This window comes from Petaurus breviceps, unplaced genomic scaffold (genome assembly GCF_028583685.1).
Source record: "Petaurus breviceps papuanus isolate PSGF00001 unplaced genomic scaffold, PetGlider_PUasm1.0 90977, whole genome shotgun sequence".
NCBI lineage: Eukaryota > Metazoa > Chordata > Mammalia > Diprotodontia > Petauridae > Petaurus > Petaurus breviceps.
Window position 1 is genome coordinate 14,748,882 of NW_027187391.1, and position 17,297 is coordinate 14,766,178.

Consider the following 17,297-nt stretch of genomic DNA (forward strand, 5'->3'; position numbering starts at 1 on the left):
CCTACTAATATGTCAGGTACTAATGTTAATTGCTTTACAGATATTATCTCATTTGGCCCTCACTACAGTCCAGTGAGGTAGATACTTTTATTGTTCCTATTTTTCAGTAGAAGAAACTTTGGGGAAACAAAAGTTAAATGAGTTGCCCAGGGCCACGCAGCTAGTAAATTTCTTTGATCAAATTGGAACTCTGGTCTTCCAGACTCCAGGTCCCACGGAGCTGCCTTTAAGCACTAGATCTGTTATGCTAAATGTCACTGGAGGGGACAGTTGAAAGAACTGGGACAGATAGAATTTACAGAATTTCATTTGTATGAAATGAATGTCTTCACATGCCTAGTCCTGACCATTTACTTGATAATGTATTTCACAGTTACATATAGCTAATAGCTAACAATAACTAGCATTACTTTAGTATCTACTTTATGCCAAGCACCATGCTAAGCACTTTACAAATATTAGCTCATTTGATCTTATCCTCACAACCACCTTGGAATGTAAATACTATTATTATCCCCATTTAACAGAGGAGGAAATGGAGGCAAACAAGTTAGATAATTTGCCAAAGTTTCCATAGCTACTAAGTGAATAGTGAATTCACTTTTTACCTGAATTTTACCTAAATTTTTACCTAAATTACCACAATTTTACCTAAAATTCACAATTTACCTGAGACTGCTTTGAATTCAGTTCTTATTAACTCCAGGACCAGTGCTCCATCTCTTATGCTACCTAATTGTTTAATTATGTATCTAGAACTGGAAGGGACCTCAGAATTCACCAACCCCTTGATTTTACAATTGAAGCAAGTAGGATGGAAAGAGTGAAAGGGCTTATCTAAAATCATGTTGGTAGTAAATGTCAGAGGGAATATTTAAACGTATATCCTCTAACTTCAGAATTTGTATCCTTTCTACTATAAAGGAATAAAATTTCAAATGAGCCAGTTTAGTCATGGGGAAGGCTCTGTCCCAGTGAAACTCCCTGGGAACCTTCCTTCTTCCCTGCTCAAAGCCACAGAACTTTCCAGGCAATATAGAATTTCCCTTTCTTAATCAGCTCTTTGGTCCTGCTTTCATAACCTTCCCTAAGGGCATAGGGACCTGAGGAACCATTTCTTCTTCTATAGGCAATAGCTCGCTTTTCTTTTACTCCCTAACTGCTTTGTTCCCCAAGCAGGGCCTGTTCTATCTATCCAGACCACATAGTGGCCTTTCTATCAGTGTTACCCCCATAGAAGTTGAGTCTGGGGCTTCCTTCTCACTTATAGTATCTCAGTGATCTCATCAACCCAACTGAAGTAGTCATATGACCAGGCTAAACCTAGCATAATACAAGCCATACCATCCAGTCATGGTCTCATGCCCACCATATTTTTCTGTGCTACACCTGTCCTGAGCAATAATATGTCTCTCAGTTGCTACTTTGTTTCCATCTAAAGAAACTCTTATAGCTCATTCTTTAATTGAATTTAATTCAAAAATATTTACATTTATAAAACACTTTATAACCCCAACTAGGAGCTTCAGGTAAAGGCAAAGTTTTATAGACTTTGTGTCTGTAAAAGTGTGTGTCACTGGATCTAATCAGGAAACAAATCAATTATTTCCAGGTACAATTCGGGGGACTTGTTCATCTTCAATTATTTATTAAACAACTGCTTTCGGGCCATGTACTATGTTAACAACTCAGAGTGCAAAAACAAAAATGAAACAATCCCTGCACTTCAAAAGTTTATATTCTGTTGGAAGAAGTCAGTTGGGAAGAGAGAACATGTATATACATAAATATATGTGAAACAGATTCAAAATAAAAGGTAATTTGGGAAAAGTAACACAGTTGGGCATAAGACAAGGATCAGAAAATCTTCATAGAGAAGGTTACACTAGAGTTGAGCTATGAAGGAAACTAGGGATTCTAGGGAAAGGAAACTCTCCTGGAAACTTCTAGGGAAACTAGGGTGAGGAGGGAACATATCCCAAGCATGCTGGACAGCCCATGCCAAGGCAAAGAATTGGAAAAAGACTGTCATGTATGAGGAAAAGCAAGAAGGCTAGTTTGACTGGAACTTAGACTAAGTCAAGAGAAGTAATGCACAGGAAGACTGGAAAGGTAGTTTGCAGTCAAGTTATGAAGGGTTACAAATCTCAAACAAGATAATCCCAAAGAAGTCATGATGAAACATGCTCTGCCTTCAGAGAAAGAACTGATATTATCTGAATACAGATAGAAGCATAATAGTTCTCTCTTTTGTTCAAGTCTTCTAAAATGATGAATATGGAAATGTTTTATGTGATTGCACATGTATAACATGTATTTATTGCTTACCATATCAAGGAGTGGGGAATAGGAGAGGAGAGGGAAAGATAGAATTTAGAATTCAAAACATTTTTAGAAGTGTAAAAAACTTTTAACATGTAATTGGTGGGAAACAAAATATTTTTAAAAATAATTTGTAGAAACCTTAAACATATGTAAACATCTTTGACCCTGGTTTTACATTAGTCATTCGTTATATGCAAGATTTTTATTTTAACCAGTTATATATTTCCAAGTATGTAATTTTAACATAAATCATAAAATCTCAGAGATATTTGATGATTTCTGAAGTGCCCACCAGAAATTATACACCAAAGCCCCCTCCCAGTTGCAACCTGCTAGAAGGGGACCCCTACCAGGGTCCCTGGAAAGCACCTAATAGGCCATAATAGTGAGGGAACATTTCACCTGTGTTGCTAGAAACATGCCCCAGATTTAGGTCTGTTTATGTTTGTATCCAGGGCTTTGCTAGGTAATCAAGGCTTCACTAGAAATGGCATTTACAGCATTACACCCCCCTTGGAACCACATTTTGTTGATTAGCAACACCTAACCCTATATAAGTGTATCTTACAGAAGACTCAGTGCTGTCTTTCCCTCTGAGAGGCAGTCACCAGCCGGTTAATAAACACTCCTACCAAATTATTATTGGTTTGGCTGTCTTGCTTTCTCTGTTGTCCATTACATATTGGAGATTCCACCGAGATTGCCTTTGGCATTAACTGACAGCTGGGCCAGGCTCCCTGGAGGGTCGGGAAGGCAATTCACCCCAGGGGTAAGTGGCCACCGAGATGACGTTCCTCGGCCCCGGGCTCACATTGCTGCACTGAGCGGACCGGGACCTGAGTCCGATCCAAATTCTTTCAATTAGATCCAAGAGTGTTCTTTCTTTTAGGTGAGTACTCATGAATTGTAAAAGCACCTGGGGGTGATCACTGAGATGACCCCAGATAGAGTAGGAGGCTAAGCTGGACACAGCGTTACAGCCCCTACTGGCCTCCAAGGTCAGGACACTGACGGAGGGCCATTTTTTCTCTCTCTCTTCTGAATTTTGTGTTTGTTACTAGATGTCGCTGTCTGTGTGTTGTGTTGTTTTGTGTATATCCTGTCTCTGGGATATTCTGTGTGTTGTGTTGTTTTGTGTATATCCTGTCTCTGGGATATTCTGTGTGTTGTGTTGTTTTGTGTATATCCTGTCTCTGGATACTGGCAGGTAGAAAAAAGGAAACCTTCTTCCTTTTGCCCTGCTGCGATTTTTGTATATTTTGTCTGTATGTGTAAAGAAATTTCTAAATATACCACTCTGTAAGTTTCAAAAAAAAAAGTAGCCAAAAGAATGCTGTACCTGAGCTAGAAAGATATTAATAATCTCTTAAAGAAAGGCTGCTGGCAGAAAACCACTTCTCCTTCTACTCCTTGAACTCCAGCCAAAGTTCTCGAAGTAGAAAGACAAATGGACAGAGAGAGAATGGGAAATTTCTCCCCTAAAATCCATCTAAGAGAAAAGGGGTCACTTCAATGATCAAAGAAAAGTAGGTTTTCAAGCTGCACTTTGAAATAGGACTAACACTTAACCCTTTCCTGGGTCACAGAAAGAGAACTGTGCAACATCATTGGGAATATAGATCCAGGTAATTGAATTCGTCCTGGTTACTATTTGACACTGCAAATACTGAAGTTTAAGGTCGCCAGCTTGGTTATTCAATTGTTTTTATTTCCAAGTTCAAAATTAAGACTATAATTGTTACTGGTAAACAGTTGTATTATATATGTTGTATGAGAAACAGTTTCTTTTAAAGTCTTGGAGTAGATCTGAAATGTTAAAGGAATGAACACCTAAGAAAAGTTTATTTGAGCAAAAGGTCAAAAAGAAAGTTCCACTAAGATTCTCTTCCCTGTGGTCCCAGTTCTTCTTAGCTAGGGCTACGGAGCCCTCCCCTGTCATCCAGCTCTGATGGAGCTGAGGAGACAGTAAGAGGTTTGAACCATTAAGATTCTTTTTCTCTCCCTGTTGTCCTGGCTATAACTGAACTAGGGCTGCAGTGAAGTTAATTTGAGTTAACTTCGTCCAAAAAGAAAAAGTGGGGAAGGTACAGTAGCTACATCAGAGCTACACAGGCTTGTCATCTGCCTACCTGAAAGGTTAAATTCCTGGAATAGAATTTTTTTTCTGAATGACATGGGAACAGTTAGACAAGGGAAAAGAAGCTTGTGAAACAAAGGTACAAATACAAGTTAATCATTATCCCATATACTAAGCCTGGGATACATCTGAGCTACTACAGTGTGTGTTACATCTGAGCTATTTAGCCTAAAATTATATCCTTTCCACAGCCTAAATAGTTTAGTAAAAGGGTACTTGATCTAGCTCCCATCAGCAAGTTTTAGATCCCCAGGTACCCTGAAGTCTACCTCTCTTAGTAAGCAGAGACTGAAGTTTTTACTTCAAGTTCCCCAAACCCTCTCCCCAATGCTCCAGGCAAATCAACCAGCCCATAACCAAGGCCTGCTACAGCTAAACATTCATAGAGGTTTATTTGATAGAGTATAAGCTGATAATGTGCTTTGAGTGTGATGAATTTGGAAAAATTGAGGGTTTCCCCCTGAAATATAGAGTTCATTCTGTACCATGAAGCCCCAACTTCAGTACCATCTAAGAGATCTCTCCCTTGCTGCAAATAATCATTTTGCTTGTTCCAATGCCAAGGAATTAAAGAAGGTTGCTAAGGATTCCTGGAAAACAATGGAGCAGGGAGAAAACACCCCAGAATATAGAGCAAAAAGAGAAAAACGAGAGAGAAAGCTAAGAGAAAGATGAAAGAGAGAAAATCAGAAAAGTGAGAAAAACCTTGTTAGCGAGAAACAGTGTGTTCTGAACTCTGCACTGACTGGTTGTGTGACCTAGAATAAATCATTTAACCCTGAGTCTTAATTCATCTATAAAGTGAGGAGATGAGAAAAAGAGAGGAGAAAATGAGGTCAGAAGTCAACTAGCCTCTTCACTTGGTAAGATCAATTTATATGTAATTTGGAAATGCAATTAATGTCATCTTCTGTGTAATTTGAAAAGGCAATTAATGTAATGTCATATTACAGTTTATATTATTGTTGTATTTCTACACTGTATATTGTAAAACCTGAGTGAGGAGAAAATTGTGTAAGACCAGTAGTGTTACTTTAAATATGTATATCTGCTATTTAGAAAAAACTTGTAAAACTGTTAACTAAGCTATTTTGGGCTAATGCTTTAATGTTAAAACCTAAAATTGTTTATTGATTATTGTATGAAAATTTGTTTGACTAGTTCTGCCCATTCTGAGCAGTCTCTTCTGCTTACAATTCATATAAATTTTCCTTATGTTGTAAAACTGTTAAATCCTCTAGAAATTATTTCCAGGCAAGGTCATTCAGCCTGAGAAAGAAAGTTTTAAATGAATCTAACTTGCTAAGAAGTTGCAAAGATTAAAAAGGATTTTTATAAATTGGTTTTTATATTTCAGAAGGATGGTAAATTCCTTTATGTTAAGATTTGATACATTTTTATTATTTATTGCAGCCCCATGAGAATAGAAGTAATTATAACTGGCTCTAAGCATTACAGCTTGTTGGTGAGGCTTGTTGTTTAAGGTAAAAAGCACTTGGGACCATAACTAAATTTTATTTTGAGTCTGAATTTGGGTATAGTTGTCTGCATTAAATCAGTGTCTGAGAGGAAATGCCACTAGCTACTCAAAGGAATGTGATCCTGTGTTGTCAACAGGTGGAAGTCTACATTTGGTAATGGCCAAAGGGACAATCTTAGCCTCTGTCTTGGATGGGATCCCTCCTGTCTCAGTTTACCCATGAGGTTCCTTTGAAAAGGAATGTTTCCCACCTATTCCTGAGTCTAGCTATGAGATGGAACAGATGCTGCATGAGATGGAATATCTGTAACTGTACCTGAATTTACACAGAGCCAAGGATGTTTTCTCCTGGCACATTTGGAATGTCACATGTCCTTGCTTTTTCCTTCTATAACAGGTCCCTATGCTCAGAGCAAGTAATCAGTAAAAGATATGAGCCTCTTTCATGTTAGCTTATTGGAAAATCTAATATTATTTTTCATCTAGAATTAGAATATGCACAGAAAGTTATGCAAATTGCTTAATATCATTTAAAAGTTTTCAATTAACTTCCTTCACAGAAGTTTAGTGATCATTTATAAATTTTGACCCACCTTCTATTGTATTTTGGGTGACGAATGCTGTTATGTATGACTGTTAATGATTTGCTTCTCAAGTCCCTCCAAGCTCTCTGAAGACATCCAGGATGCAGTCCTTGTACTCTTGGACTCTTACTAAGACAATTGATGGGACTTTAATTTCAAAAATGTGACTCATGGCCAGCCCACCCTTTTCTTTCATCACTGTGCCCCAGATTCATGTTGCTTCCCTATATAGGCATGTATTCTGTGGGGCCAATGGTGCTGCTTGTGGAGCAGAAAAGCAGCCTTTGGACAACCCAGTCATATATCTGCCCTGAGGATGGGTTTCCCGATTGTGGAGGGACCACGAAATATCACTGTGTCAATTGGAATTGTGTAACCATTGCTGACTGGGTCTCTGATGGCAGCCATGACCACCATATTTCATTTCATTGTAATACCCTTAAGTCATGTAACCCAGTTGTCATCAGGGTTTTGGATTGGACCAAACAGGACTGGGAAACTTGGGGAATCAGGTTTTATGTCACAGAAAGGGACCCCAGGGCCTTGTTCATTATTGAACCCCAGATGACCCCCCTGTTTCACCCATTACCATCACCCCTGCAGACTCGGGCAGCACTCTGGTAGCCTCAGACCCAAGTTTAACTTCTTTCCTGCTTATATGCAGGAACACCTTTTTGCTGGCACCCCCCATTTTAGTCCCTATCCTACTTGGCCTTGGTATGGCAGGATTGGCAGCAGTGGGTACCACAGCCCTAGTGCAAGAGAACAGTCCCTTGGACTCAGTTGAGTCCGAGTTTCAACTATGAACAAGAAAAAGGGGGAGTGAAGTGCCCACCAGAAATTATACACCAAAGCCCCCTCCCAGTTGCAACCTGCTAGAAGGGGACCCCTACCAGGGTCCCTGGAAAGCACCTAATAGGCCATAATAGTGAGGGAACGTTTCACCTGTGTTGCTAGAAACATGCCCCAGATTCAGGTCTGTTTATGTTTGTATCCAAGGCTTTGCTAGGTAATCAAGGCTTCACTAGAAATGGTATTAACAGCATTACACCCCCCTTGGAACCACATTTTGTTGATTAGCAACACCTAACTCTATATAAGTTTATCTTACAGAAGATTCAGTGCTGTCTTTCCCTCTGAGAGGCAGTCACCGGCCGGTTAATAAACACTCCTATCAAATTATTATTGGTTTGGCTGTCTTGCTTTTATTTCCTACTCATTAAAATAACAAATATCACAGTTTATGTTCAGAATCTACATGGATAGCCAAACTAATCATCTTTGTATGTCTTCTTTTATGAACTTCTTTTTTAAAAGCTTCACAAATGACCACCAACTTGAATGAGTCAATGATCATTTATTCTCACCCTATCAAGAGTTGCATATGTAAGTTTTTCAGAAGCAACAATATAAAAGGAAGTAAAACCACTAGAGTATTACAAAGAGACTATAAAATACTTTATTTATTTATTCTTTGCTTTGTGGAGGGGGGAAGGCAGGGCAATTGGGGTTAAGTGACTTGCCCAAAGTCACACGGCTAGTAAATGTTAAGTGTCTGAGGTCAAATTTGAACTCAGGTCCTCCTGACTCCAGGGCTATTGCTCTATTCACTGTGCCACCTAGGTACCCCCTATAGAATACTTTAAAAGATTCCTGGGGTAAAATGTGGCAATTGTATAAAACAACAATGACTGGACACATCACAGAGTTGACTTGACTGCATTTATTTCAGACAATAGTTCTCATTTTAGGGCTCACTCCTGGGAACTCATAGAAAATGTCTTGCTTGGATCTCCATTTGATTGATCATCTTTCTCTTTTGGATCATCCAAAGATTTGTGGGATGTGCTTGAATCTTACACCTAAGATCTTACACCTAAGATAACAAATTGAATATTATGTAAAAATTCTGGAAAACTATCCGTTATTCCAAAGGCAGCTAGGGGGCACAGGGATAGAATGGTGGACCTGAAGTCAGGAAAAGACAAGTTCAAATTGGGCCTCAGATACTTATTAGCTGTGACCCTGGGCAAGTCATTTAACCTCTATATGTCTCAGGTTTCTCAGTGATAAAATGGAGATCATAAAAGCTCCTATCTCCCATGGCTATTGAGGGGACCAAATGAGATAATATTTATAAAGTGCTTAGATCCATACCTGACACACAGTATGGATTTAATAAATACTTATTCCCTGCCCCTCTCCCCCTTTCCTAGAAATGGGGAAAAATATGAAAATCAATCATTTTTTTCTAATTTACAAATGTGAGAGTCAAAATATAGTCAGTTTGATGAGGCATAGTGAATTCTGATTGAATCTTCCCACTAGATGAAGCATTTGTGGGAAGCCATAAGACTTCATTTTTCAGCTACTTCTCACCTTGATCCTATCAAAATATCTATACCCAAACCTATTACCCTTACACTAGCCTAACCCTCCTTTATAGGTTATCTCCAGATAGCTTTCAGCTACTTCCCACCCTTAATCCCATTCCTGGAGTCAGATCCCAGTTCCCTGAGGATCCTCCTTAGACTCCTCCTCAAGACCCTTCCCAAATCCCTCCTCTAGACCACCCCTAGATCCCTCCCAAAATATTTCTGTATATATAAGATTCATCTTGCCCAAACAATGACCACTAAGTGGTGCTTTCCCTGGGAAATATTGTTTGCTCATCAATGAGAGCCAGTGTATTGTGTTTACGGCTTGGTTTTTAAGAAGGAAATCTAGTCACTAAAACTCAAGATATATTGCTAGGTTTCAGCCATCAAAATTTACATTCCCTTGGAGTAGGGTCTCGGAGGTGAACACTAACTGGGGTGGCATGAGTAGCTCTCCCAGGAATTCCCTGATCCCAGACAATTGGCTCAACTGTCTCCCACACTTCTGGGGGAACATAGGAGGATTTGGTGAACAGAGGGCAAAGGGAGATGGAAGGTTTAACTAGAGAAAATTGACTTCCCAATTTCACCATCAGGTCCCTTCCCAACAAGGGGGAAGGGCAAGAGGAGATAATAAGGAAGGAGTGTTCAAACCACAGATCCTCAAATAGGCAGGGGAGGGAGTATGTCTTGAGACATCCCTTAGTTTTCCCTTCTATGCCCATGACTCAACAGGTGGAGGGAGTGAGTAGGGTCAGAGTAACCAATTAAATTAGAGAATGTAGCTCCCATATCAATCAGAATTCGGGTAATCTTACCTTAGATTTTGATGCTTACCCAGGGCTCAGCAAGGGAAATGGAGAAGGTGGGAGCACTGCCAACCCCCAGGCTTCCCCATCACTCCAAGTCTTGAGAAGACTAGAGGACAGGGCACTGGGAGGTGGCTCTACCACTTTTCCAACCTCAGGGACAATCCTTCCTCCAATGTCTCCCCTGGTCAGATGGGCACAGTTCTAGAGGTGTTGATTCCTGGAGCTCCCTCCAGGGCACTCCTTGGACCAGTGACCCTCCTTGTGGCATCAAAAGCATATTTTCCCCCTGCCCAAGTGACTGGCCTTCCTCCAAGGGGAAGGGCTTTTCCTCCTTGATATCCTCCAGCAGCCAAGAATTGAGCATGTTCTCTGTCTCTGGTTCATTTCCTTCATTCTTTCTCCTCTGCTGCAACCAGGTCTCTGTTATTAAAAACTCCAAAGGATATTTCCAATAATTGGGCCTGAGGTGTTTGGGGTCCTATTGCCAATTTCTGCAGTTTCCTCCTAATATCTGGGGTAGACTTATTAATGAAATCCATGTTAAGGATTGCTGCCCCTTCTATAGAGTCAGGATCTAAATTTGTATACCTTTTTGTAGCTTATACAAATCTATCTAGGAAAAGAGCTGGGTTCTCTTTATTTGTCTGATTAATTTCCCTAATTTTCTGATAATTAATTTGCTTTTGAAATGTAGTCCTTAGGCCTTCTAACAGGCAAAGTACCATATGATTTCTTTTCTCCCTATCCTCTTGAGTATGATAATCCCATCCTGCTTCGCTAGTGGGAACAGCAGCTGTTCCTGGGGCCTATTTTCTGGGGTCATTGCTAGCCAGACAATCCCCAAATTTTTGGGCTTGTTCCCAGATTCTCCTTTTCTCCTCAGTGGAACAACAGATAGAGAAGAGGATATGCAAATCACTCCAAGAAAACTCCAGTTGTAGGGATATGTCCCAAATGCCTTCAGCCAATTTTGTTGGATTTTCAGAGAAATTCCCCCATTTTTCTTTAATTTGATTGAGATTGGAAATGGAGAATGGGGCATGCACTCTAGTTCTCCCATCTGAAACAACCACTTCCCTTAGGGGAAAAAGTCCTGAAGGTGCTGTGGGGACAGGGGCTTGGGAAGGGAGATTGGAATTCCCACTTCCTGTGAGGGAGTGACTGGGGGGTGCTGGCTGAACTGAATCAGACTGCAAGACTGGGGGATCCTGCTGGCAAGGGGGAAGGTCAGCCGGCACATGAGGAGTGGTAGGGGTCAGAAGAGGAGATACCTCTATGACTCCCATGGGGGTAAGGCCTGAGGCCTGAGTGGGTGTTGCCTCAAGGGGAGGGGTCACAAAGGGAGGAACTTCAGCAAGACCAGCGGCTAGGACCTCAGCAGGGGTTGCTGAGGGGAGAGGGGCCATGCTGGGAGATGCAGGGTAAGATGGTGTAGGAGGCAGGAAATGAGGGGTGTTGGGCTAGAGGAGAAGGGGAGGGAAACCAAGGGGGAAAGTTTTGGGGTGCAGCAGAAGGGGCTGGGGGAGCTGCCTCCATGAGAACAACAACTGGGTTCTGAGTAAAGGAGTTGCTGAGGGGGGAGGGGGGGCTGGGGCCAAAGCCATAGGAAAGGGGGTCATTTAATTGGTCCCCATTCCCTCTGTGTAGAGGGCCTCTAGCTTCAAGCATCTCACAATCTTTCCTGAGAACCGTGTTCTGAGAAAGTTCAACAAAGGCCATTAAGTAGGCAACTTCTATCCATCTTCCTTTTCTGCCACAGTATAATTCTAACTGCAAGAGAGTATTGTCTTTTAAAGTTCCAAAAACAGACCATGATTAGTGGTCCTCTAGGTGATATTGAGGCCAAAGTGTTGCAAAAAAAAGCCAGCTTTTTCTTTTTAAGTTCTCTAGAGAAACTAAATTTTTCCCAATCTTGTAAAAGACAACCCAAAGGTGAACTTTAAGGGAACGAAAAAGGATCAACTCAATTCAGACATAGGGCCTGGAAGTCCCTTCTTCCATAAAGGAATGTTTGGAAGTAAACCTAGAAAAACAAACAAAATAAAACAAGACAAAATAACCCATAAAAACATACCTGAAGTTTTCCCAGTTCCCAAGCACAGAGAGAATTGAAAGAATCTGGTTTACACTTCCAGATGGGGTGTCTGTCTTTGTCCTCCATTTTTCAGAAGCCGCGCCCAGGTCCATGTCCTCCAACATAACCAAACTGGACCCCCAAAAACAAGACACCTCAGAGAGCAAGAGAATAGGGAAAGAGAGAGACGTATGTACCTTCCAGTCCCAGCTGGAAAAGAGCTTGAGATTAGCAGTGCTTCCTGGTATCAGGGAACCACAAAAATGAAGAGGTTCAGCATAAAATGTTGAGGTCTAGGGTTAGGGGTGCTCGAGACCCCAAAATACCAATACCCCAGGTCCTGCAAATGAATTCAACTCAAGCCTTCTCTCAGACAAAGAAAAACAAAATGCATTAAAAGTTCACCATATTAGGTAGATTCTTAAGGAGCCTTAGTATCTGTAAGACTTGTATTGGAAAATTCTATGGTGCTCTCACACACATGGAAACAAGATAGGGTCTTATATACAGAAAGATTGTGGGAGGAATCTAGCAGTGGTCTAGAAGAGGAGTTGGGGGAGGGTCTTCAGGAGGAGTCAATGAGGTTAGACTCCAGTAATGAGTTTGGGGAGGGTCTTCAGGAGGAGTTAATGAGGTCAGACTCCAGTAAATGAATGATTAAGGGTGGGAAGTTGCTGGACAAAGGAGGGCTAAAGAATTGGGCAGAGCCACAGTGAAAGGCCTATGGCCTCAGGCAAATGCCTCATCAAACGGGAAGATTCAATCAGAGTTCAAGGGGGTTGCCAGAGCTTGTACCCCATCAAGAAAAAGGCATGACAGTCAGTAGTTATGGTTCCACTCACCATTGCCAGGACTTCCAAAGCTCCTTTCCATGATTATCTGCCTGAATGGGGACCCAGCTACTTGGGTAACTCAGCCCATCGTCTCCCTCTCCTTCTCGGTAAAGGAAGGGAAAATTTGATTTGCCTGAGAAGAAGGCAACCTTAAGGAACTCCAGGGATATTCTGATGCTTGGCTGGTAAATAATAATGGGAAACTCAGGCAAGGGAGCTTCCTTCAACTAAGTTAACTAGAGGTGATTTCAAAATCTACCATTGTTGAATATCACTCTCTTAAAATAACTAAGTAAAGTACTTTTTTTAACTGTTGAATGACCTCTAAATGTCTCATTTTTTTTTCCAGTACCAAACCTAGACTACCAAGAGACTGACTTAATTGAGTCGGTACTAGTTTAGAACATATTGCTATAGTAGTTTTGATTGGTGTCGCATTACATCTATAAATTAATCATTTTTATTTTATTGGTATGGTCCATTGATGTACAATCAATTACTTAAGTCTTCTTTTAATTCTTTAAGAAGTTTTGTAGTTGTATCCATGTAATTTCTGAGTGTGTCTTAGTGGGTTGACTCCCAGATATTTTATACATTTTGTAATTATTTTAAAGGAAATTTGGTTTTGTATCTCCTATTGGTTTTTGTTAGTAAAATTCAGAATATATGGTAATTTTATAAGTTTATTTTCTATCCTGTTACTTCTAAAGAAGTCAGTAATGATTTACATATATTCCTAGCTGAATCTCTAGGGTTTTCTAGGTAAACCATCATGTCACCTACAAATAATAACAATTATGTTTGCTCTCTGCTTATTATTATTCACTCAATTTCTTTTTCTTGCAATTTTGCTATAGCTAGCATTTATAGAACTATATCAAGTAATAGTCATAACAAATGAGTGTCTTTAAACAATGTTCCTTCCAAGCTACTTCTATCTTTTTGAACCAAGCAGAATGAATCTAATCCCTTTTTCAAATGGCCAAGCTTCAGATACTTTTAAAACAACTATCATGTCCCTCCAACATGGTATAATGGAAGGAATATTAGATTTAGAGTTAGGTGACATGAGTTCAAATCTTAGTTCTATTTTATTTCTGTGTAGCTTTAAGTATATGCCTTAATTTCCCTTATTAGGTCCACTTCACTCCTTTTCAAAAGACTTTTATTACTAAATTTTAAGGAATTAAACAGTTCCAAATCCATTCATGGATTTCATCTTGATTAACTCTTCAATTTTCAATTTGTGGTACAGAAATCCAATTCCCACCCCTAGGCACTATCTTAATTGTCTGTTACCAAACACCATTTTAGCCATTCCCTTAAACATCCATTCCCTCTCCAAATATCCTTTTTTTTTCTCTTTCACATCGTTTGCCTTTGATGAAAAACAATGATGAAAATATCACCTGTAACCCTAGGCTCTTCAGTTTCTTGGCCAAGATTTCATAATGTTTTGACAGTGTATTCTAGGTTCCTCATAAAAATATCTTTTGTGTCTACATTAATGACTAGAAGCAAGTGGTAGTCATTTGTTTAATGTCTGGCGGGGGGGGGGGGGGGGGAAGGGTTCCTATTATTTCTTAGATACATGCCCTGAGAAGACACATCCACTTTACTGTTGTAATTAAGTCAATAAATAAGTTGCCTCAGTACTACTCACAAGGAGTCACCAATCATCACTACTCTTCTCATCTTGCTCTGATCCTTACTGGATAGTCTCTCACCTGAAAATACCTATTGATCAGCTCTATCAATTCATTCATCCATTCATTCAATAAACATTTATCAAGTGACTACTATGTGCCGGGCATTAGTCTATCAATCCCTGGAGAAGCTGATACTTTGTCCCCCCGGGGAATTTAAGTCTCTCTTCTTCATGAAGAGACTCTAATTTATCTCAGTTACAATTATCCAGAGGTCCTTACCTCTATACAATATTCTTGCCCTTCCTAACCTCTTGACCCCAGGGTTATCTGCACACCACCATAAAGCATCTGAGTAGGACTTCATGGAGAATCATCATGATAACCCCTCAAAATGCTAAGATCAGTCTGTGGGATATTCACTGGGATCCACTGTGTAAATACTCTCTGGGCTCTTGGGGCAGCATGCTCAATTTGATGTGGTTTACTACCCACTTTCTATATTCAAAATCTTTCAAAAACTTTTTTTTAACTCTGCATTCAAAGGGCTAAAATGAATTTTGGAAACTTATGCTCTAACTTATTCCTACTCAAACTAAGCACTAGTTTATATTTCCCATTTATAACATGAATGATTTATAAGTAAATAGCACTTTATTCTAAAATATTCTCTTTCTGTTCATACTTTCCAAATGATTATATATATATATATATATTCTCTCAACAAAGAGAACATCCTGTTCTCTCAACAACTACCTCATCACTTCTTTTCAGGGAGTCTACACTCTGAATCTATACCACCACCATAGACATTCATAGAGATTGGGCTGGGCATGCTGTAATACTATAGAATAGCATTGCCATTTTTCTGTACCCTTCAACTCAATCAATCAACAAGGATTTATTTAGTGCCAGACACAGAACTAGGAACTAGGCATAGAAATACCCAAAAATGAAGCAATTGGGGGCGGCTAGGTGGCGCAGTGAATAGAACACTGGCCCTGGAGTCAGGAGTACCTGAGTTCAAATCCGGTTTCAGACACTTAACACAAAAACTAGCCATGTGGCCTTGGGCAAGTCACTTAACCCCAATTGCCCTCCAAAAAGCAAAAAAAAAAAAAATGAAGCAATTTCTGCTCTTAAGGAACTTACCTCTTCTACTACCTCAGGGGAAAGTCCAATGAGAATGATCTCAAAGGTCAGACTTGCACAGTCTGTGCATGACTGTGTGCCATTGTGTGATAACTTTGATCAGGGACAGTAGGGATTATATCACAGATGATAAATTTGTAAACCACTTTGCTCAGTCATCTCACTTCCCTTTGCCTTTATAAAAATGTTTGTCTTAATTGAGGTCACCACCCAAGAAAGCTTCTTTTAATGGTGGCAACATGCTAATCATGTCCCCCCTCCATGCTCCACTGTCAGTATTGCCAATACCTTCTTTATATTATCCTCATTAAAAAACAACTACACACACACACATTGCCTTCAAGGGGGAAGAGATGCAGAACAATGAAATCAATATGGTTGGTTGTTTTTTTCTAAATGCAGGATGACTCAATCTTCAAACATTACAAAATTATTGCTTTTAGTAAGCAATTACTATTGCTAATAATATTTATGAATTGCATGCTCATGTATACTTTTTTGTTTTTAGTTCCCTGCCTCACCAGAAAAACAAAAATTTTGTTTTGAGAGGAAACAACGAATATTTCTCAATAGCTCTTGAACATTTTCCCCTAAGGTGATAGCTGTGGCAACTTTCAGACATATGGAGGATTCCAAAATAAATTCCTCAATTCAAAAACTTACTATGGGAAAATGTTGTTATTTTTAAAATACACTTCAAATCTTGAAAATAAAAGTTGTGATATTATTTCATTGAGCTAGTGTTGATATAGTAAGATGTGTACCAGATCCAAAGCCTGCTCTGCCCCACTCTTTTCTTGCTCTTTTAGAAGTTACTATACCTTTTAGAAGTTACTATACCAAGATATCAAATGGTTATTTCAATTCCAAGCAAGATGTCCTCCTGACTCCAGATCCAGTACTCTGTCAATTGTTCCTAGACTCATATCAGTTGACTCCTCCTTTGAGAAATCTTTCTTGATCCCCCTAGCTGTTAGTTCTCTTTCTCTTCAACTTATATTTATCTGTGGAAATGTTGTGTCTCCTTAATATAATGTAAGCTTCCTCTGAGAATAGGAGCTATTTTTCATTTTGTCTTTGTGTAACCCAAGACCTAGCACTACAAACTCTGGATTAATATCGAGTATGTTCAATCTTGTCAGGGATTAGGGGCAGGAAGTGGGAGATTTTCAATAGCACACCCTGGTTTATTTTGACCCTACCTAGTTTTCCCAGAAACTTAAGAATTTCCCTCCAAAGTTTCCACAAATGTGAATAAAAAGGTTTAATTCCTATGCAAGCATTGAAGATAATAATGTATATTTGATAAAGGGCAGCTTTTATTTCACTTTATAAGAAGAATATAAGCAATACAAATTAACTGGAGCCTATAAGCAATACAGAAAAAATAAAAGGACTGATAGGAACTAGTGATCATTTCTTTCTCTCTGATGAGCGCAAGGACATATATAGGCCTCCAGCTTTATCCTATATTTTCGAAGAGGACAAATGACATCATGAGGTAATATCTTGACTTACTAGTGAATTGGATTTAATAGAGTTGCACAAAGTCATCAGCTTTACTCTCTCTTCCAGAGTGACTGAAGTCCAGTGGCAAAGACAAAAGTCATGATGAGTGGCAATGGCCCAGGATGCAGTGGATAACCTCGGCATTTTCGATGTCTGGTGAAGCTCTAAGACTCCCATAGTACCTACTTCTGCTACCTTCATAGCCATTGGAATAAATTGTTCTTATCTACCCATTCCACCAATGGTAGTCTTCACATGTTTGAGGTAGACATACCCCTAACTCACCTATGGGTCTGAAGTCTATCACTTACCCTCAACCTGGCTTAGCCTGTCTGCTGAGATGGTTTTACTGGGATGTGGCCACTGT